Raw genomic sequence first — 6,329 nt, 5'->3', positions numbered from 1 at the left:
TACCGTCAAAGTAATGTTTTTCTACTGTTTTGTTGAATTATGAACACATGTGATGCTACTGTAATAAATCAGGACATATTTTCTGCCTCAACAGGTTCCACAAAACCGGGCTCCACATGTCACCTTCCACTAAGGCAACCTGCTTAACACACAAACACACACATGCTGATTATATTTATTATATTAGATTAGATATTACATTATTGATACAGATTATTTAGAATATAAATTAAAAATATAATCATTTGTTATTATAATTTCTATGCCCTTTTCCTAACCTTCAACAAACACCCATTTTCATTAACACATTTATATAATGCATATACACACATATATGTGGATGGATGGATGGATGGATGGATATAGTAACGTTCATTACATATTTTTGCATTTATTAAGCTGTTTTGCTCATGGGAACCACAATGAATGCGATTTCAGCTTTTACTCTCCTTGTGGAGACATTTTGTCCACATAATGTAAGCAAAACCTCACAAACACACAAGTCTTTGAGGGAATACTTTAAAGCATGGAAAATCAAACTAAAAGTGCCAGTGCCAAACAGCTGATGTTATGGCTAGTGTTATTTTTGGATCAATGGCAGTCCTTCATTAAGTACAGTAGAAAAGTCTGTATACGTATAGTATGTTACATAAAGGAGGAAGGTGACAGGTGACAATTTGGTGGCTCTGTTTATTTGCTTTCCAGACTTGAAGATTAATTTAATAGGTAATTTATTCATGATTCATGTGTGTTTGAATGCAGAACATCCACTGACTTCTCTCTCAAGTAGCGATTTCTCCACAGAGTTATGATAATACAAAATGATTATTGTGCACTATAACTAATTATATATGTTAAACATCATGATAGGCTCTACAGCATAGAGGCTCTAAACCTGAGACTGAGATGAGGTGGAACTGGAATGATACATATAAAGCAATCAACTGAAACATATACGAAATCATCTGACCCGAATTGTGATTGTAATAAATTGTTGATTCATTCACGTGTTTTTGATTCATCGTGCTTGCACTTTCTCTAGCTTTATTTTTTTTCTCATCAGAAAAGCAATTCACCGAGACCTAAGATGAGTAATGATGGTACATTAGGTTTTTAACCAGTCCTTTGCATGAACGATGGATTTTTTTAGACATATGATAATATATCACCTCTTAAAATGTTTGCGGCAGCTAAGTGGAACACCTTAGAAAGTGTGATTAATTATCAAACTAAAATAATGCAACAAAGGTCTTAAATGTGAAAACAAACTACAAAACTTCCAGCACACAATAAAGACAATATGTGAAAACAAAATGGACATAATATGAATTAAGACACTGTGTGAAGTTCTGCGTCCCGGCAGTGGTGGAAAGCCCAAATAATTAAAATGGAACAGTAGCTATAACACACCGTAACCAACACCGCACTACATTTTTTCCCTTGTCAGAGACGCTGAGCTCGAGCATATCATATAATGTACAAGGTGTGCTTTTATACCCTGGCACGGATGCAAAAATAACAATCTCTCAGGTTCGACTGAGCCTAATCACATTGCTCACTGGCATGTTCCTATGTTTCCTCATAGGAGAGCAGCTGAAATAAATGAGCGCCATTCAGATCTATGTTTAGGAAAGAAGAAAAACCCTTCTGAATGGACTAAATGCCGTATCTTTAAAGGCAGGACTATAGCCAGAGAGTCAGGTCTGTAATGCACTTACAGTCAGAGGTTCATCGCTCAATCTGTGATGAAGGAGTGTGTCCAAAACCATGTGTTGGATCCATTACCTGTGAGGAGGCCCACACCACACAAGGAATGAGTAATATATTCCTATGCATTGCTGTATATATTATGTATTTCCTGGCAATGGCACTCCATTGCCAGTATAATAAACATATTATTCTATCCAGCGTAGACAACTGTACTACTATTCAGTTCGCTTTTTTAACAGTCACAGCAGCTGCTGGTTTTGATTTGATGATGGAGTCTACATATATGTAACATATGGGCAACAGGTTTGTAGCGTTCCAGTTTGGATGTATTAATAAAATCATCGCAGCAGTTTTCATCATATTAACAGGCACAAGACAAATGCATGACAGGAAGGTTGAGAGGCGATGTGTAACGGCATTTGCAAACAGATGCTGAAGAGCTTTCAGTACATTTGCAGCTGTGTGTCATTTTTAAGTTAGAATATATTTATAATGTGTTTCCTATATATTTTTTCCCGCTATATATTTTTTGTTTGTTTTTTTGGCTATAAAATGATATTTAGACAATTAAGAATCTAGACACTTAAGCACTTAAAATGTATGAATTGCACTGCATCAGATAACAAAATATCTGAATTTTTATCTGCAAAACAAAAAAAAATTATGCTTTTCTGAAGTATATGGTTACTTATGGTACTGAAGTATATGGTTATATGGTAATCAACTGGTCTCAAGATGATTTTAGTGGGTTAATAAAGTCATTTGCCATCACGTTTATACAGGTGTCCTAGCAAAGTTACTATGGATGTAGTTCATCTCATTAACTGCATGTTCCACCAAAATTAGAAAATCAAAGTGCCCAAATACTTTTTACTGTTCAATGGTTGTGTCAGCCGAATTTTTTTTAAATAAATTCATTCTTATAACATTAATGGCAATAACTAATTACAAGGATGCATTAAATTAATCAAAAGTGATAGTGAAGACATTTACACTGTTACAAAAAATTTTGAACTTTCTGTTCATCAGAGAATCCTGAAAAAAATCTATCACGGTTTCCACAAAAAATTTAAGCAACACAACAGTTTTCAACATTAATGTTTAAATGTTTCTCTAGCACCAAATCAGCATATTAGAATGATTTCTGAAGGATCGTGTCACTCTGAAAACTGAAGTAATGGCTGCTGAAAATTCATCTTTGCCATCACAAGAATAAATTACATTTTAAGAAAAACAGAAAACTGTTATTTTAAATTGTAATATTTTATAATATTGCTGTTTTTACTGTATATTTGATCAAATAAATGCAGCCTTGGTGAGCATGAGACACATGTCAAAAACATTTTTAAAAAATCTTAAAATCTCCAAACTTTATTTTTTAAAAATAAAAAAAATATTTTTATTGATTATTAAATATACTTCTATACATTTTTTTTAAGTGCTTATGCTATATTTCTTTAAAACAAATAATCCGTATCTGTAACCTGTATACAGTATTGATGTTCCTACGGAGTATGATATAAATACTACACAAGTACCAAAGGTACTTATGATATTACCGTGGCTTTTTGGATGTGTACCATAGAAGTACCACGGTATTCTTGGAAGTACTCGAGTTAGTAAGTTAGTAAATGTCATGTTATATGAATTTTAGTGCCATGACATATTTCCAAGTACTAAACCTGTAGTATTACCATGAGAGATCATCACTGTACCACGGGACCGCCAGTAATTACTTTTAAAGGTATTGTACATGAATATGCTAATCGTTCAGTTTTATCATCTGATACCATCACTGTACTTCCACAGTATGTTAAAAAAGTTTAGCTTTTATGCAATATAAAAGATTCCTCCCCCAAAAAAAACAAATACTACAAATGCTTACTATAAACAGTGTCTATTGGTTTATGTGTGTCCCTCCGGTGCATCTGTGGTCAATATCCATTGTAGTCAGGTTTTTAGAGCCTGCTTCTGTGTTTCAAATTGGTCACAGCATGAAGGTGTTAGGCAATGTTTGTTGTCTTTCTCAGGGTCGCTCTTCATTGGGCAGTGTCAGGGTAGCCCTGTCTTATCAGCAGGGCCCTGTAGCAGCAACAGGCTAACCCCCTCACACAGGGAGCGGCAGGGTGCCACAGGGTCACCGCCGGCCCGTTACCTCAGAGAGAACAATCCAACGGAGCCAAATATACACACATCGCTTAAGTAAATAAATATGTCTCCCAGCTCCAAAGCCATCCCAGTGCTGCTGCCTGACTGCCCCTTTCTTTCAAAATACACTTATACTCACCACTGTTTATCATCAGCGAAGAAGACATCTTGGTTCATGTCAGGATCACTGTAAAAGAAACAAAAAGCTTAAATCTCACTTCTTTCTCTCTCTCACACACACACACACACACACACACACATTCTGATTAACTACTCACATCCCTGAATCAACTACCGTGCTGTTTTCATTATTGAAACTGGTAATGAAATTTGTTACACATTCACATTTGGGAAGAGACTAGCGAGATTCAGCGAGTTATTCCTAAGAGCTATGCTTTCAATATGTGACTATCGATTAGCCATAGAGCAAATGAAAATATAAACTTAACAGACAGCCATAAAGTGGAAAAAAACAAAAAACAAAGCCTGTCACAACTCACTGGGGCATCGGGTAATAAATATATCACACACCTAACCATCTTCAGCTTCCATGACTGGCTAGGTGTTAACAACACCTCTATTAACCCTGCATGTTATTATCATGTACAAATGTATACTTCATCAAAAACCAGGACCAGGGCCACAGAAAAGCAACACACTACTTAGCCTTGTCAATTTATTTTATGGGCTCTGCAACCTTATTCACCTGTTCATTTGTCAAGCAGTTAACTATTTTCCAGTGCAACTTTTTGCCTTTTTGTTTTCTGAAAATGGGATTTTGTGTAAGGGCAGTTTAAATTTCAATGCAAAGGCAAGAGAATAAATACAAGTTGAGGGGTTTCCATTTATTGAGGCCAGCTTGTTGTGTAGCACTGACAGGAAGGGGAGAAATGAAAGCCCAACTCTTGTCCCAGTTGTTCATGGTTAAAGTGTGTGGGCAGATGGAAGGACTAAAAGCAATGTGCAGACACTGAAGGTCTATAAAAGCTTAGCGTCTCGGGCCTGGTGGCAGGGCTGGACTGGGGTTAAAATTCAGCTGCGACTCTTCGCCATAACCACAGTGCACATTCAGTATATTTTATCTGTCGAGCTGAAGCAACGCAAATTCGGCGTCTGTTTTCAAGCATTTGCAACTCTCAGTTCTTTACAGGGATGAAAAGGTTTACCAACGTTCGTCTCCACTTGTGTCAGTCGCTTTTTGGTCCTCCTGTTTCCTTATAAGACGTTTGGTTGTGTAAGCTGCTTGACAGATGAGAAATTGTGAACATTTCACTTCAAAATCAAAACGCTCTAGTTTATGTATGGCACACTCAGTTTCCGGTTTCCCATATATGGATTGTCGCCTGTGAACACGTGAGATGATAGGAAAATTTAAAGTGCCTAAAAAGCCTGGGGATTCGTCAAATCCGACGCTTTTTATTTTACTGTTTACAAAGTGAATATGGCTGTCATAAAGACTGAAAAATATCTCAAGATGTTATTTCAGAGATATTTTTCAGAGAGTTTGATTATTTATTGAATGCCATTCCATTAACAATCTGAGACACGTATACAATAATAATATAGACATACAGTAAGCTTTGCAAACAGTTGGAATGGTTCTTGAAAAGCCTTTCCTATGACATAAATTCTTATTTGGTTTAAATATATTGTAAATATTTGTATGAATTCAGTGAATATCAGTATATAATGACAGAATATAAGAAGCACTGTATAACCAAAATACCCTTGACTGTTTGTGATTTTTTTTTTTATTTAATCACAGAAGGAAGATTGGGGGGGTGGGGTATTAGACTTGAAATTAATGGAACTGGCTGCTTTATGACATTTCTAAAGTGTAAAAAAAAGACACTTATTTTCAGTAGATGGCTCAAACAACACGTTTTTTGTTTTTGTTTTTTGCAGCATTTTGCAGCATTCATTTAATATTTAATTTAATATTTAAGGCTCGCCGAAACCTTAAACATTTCAGCAATCAGATAAGAACTATTTGTGTAAAAATAAAACAGGTTATTTCGGATCCACCATAAAAGCCATATATCTCAGTGCAGAGTAATTCAATTCTCTTAAAAAGCAATGCTGGACCTCTTTTAGCTCTATACAACGCATTTATCTCGATTAACAGTTCCCTCCTCTTTTCTCCTCCATTTGTCGTGGTTGCACTGTCAGAACTGTTTAGACGAACAAAAAGCCTGCTTGTTTTGACATATGGTTTCTCGGTTTTGTTTTTGTTGATAATGAGAAACATGTTCCTTGGCTTGCAGTGCCAAAGCCTGAGGGTTTGCAGTTGTGGAGCGCCTGAAAGAAACTGTGAGGAAATTACCTGAAGCACATGCCTCTTTTGTTTCAGTGCTAGCATGGCTAACGTGGCCTAAATCTCACAGAACTGCAAATGTTGAGACATAGGATGTAGATTGGACCACTGATGTCAGCTCATTATATTGCAGGTATCACACTAGATTTTATAACTA

General features: G+C 35.9%; 1 long non-coding RNA gene across 1 annotated transcript; it reads right to left on the bottom strand.

Annotated features, from left to right (window-relative positions):
* Window positions 1-1,727: 1,727 nt before the first annotated feature.
* Window positions 1,728-5,105, bottom strand: LOC107696525 (uncharacterized). The gene is made up of 3 exons (XR_001635096.1): window positions 5,029-5,105; window positions 3,998-4,045; window positions 1,728-1,785 (listed from the first exon to the last, which is right to left on the bottom strand). It is a non-coding gene; the product is annotated as an uncharacterized LOC107696525 (long non-coding RNA).
* Between the last annotated feature and the right edge of the window lie 1,224 nt (window positions 5,106-6,329).

The sequence above is a fragment of the Sinocyclocheilus anshuiensis genome, unplaced genomic scaffold, assembly GCF_001515605.1.
Source record: "Sinocyclocheilus anshuiensis isolate Anshui unplaced genomic scaffold, SAMN03320099.WGS_v1.1 scaffold590, whole genome shotgun sequence".
NCBI classification, from domain to species: Eukaryota; Metazoa; Chordata; class Actinopteri; order Cypriniformes; family Cyprinidae; genus Sinocyclocheilus; species Sinocyclocheilus anshuiensis.
The sequence above is the reverse complement of the archived record's forward strand: the minus strand, read 5'-3'. Positions and strand labels throughout refer to the sequence as shown.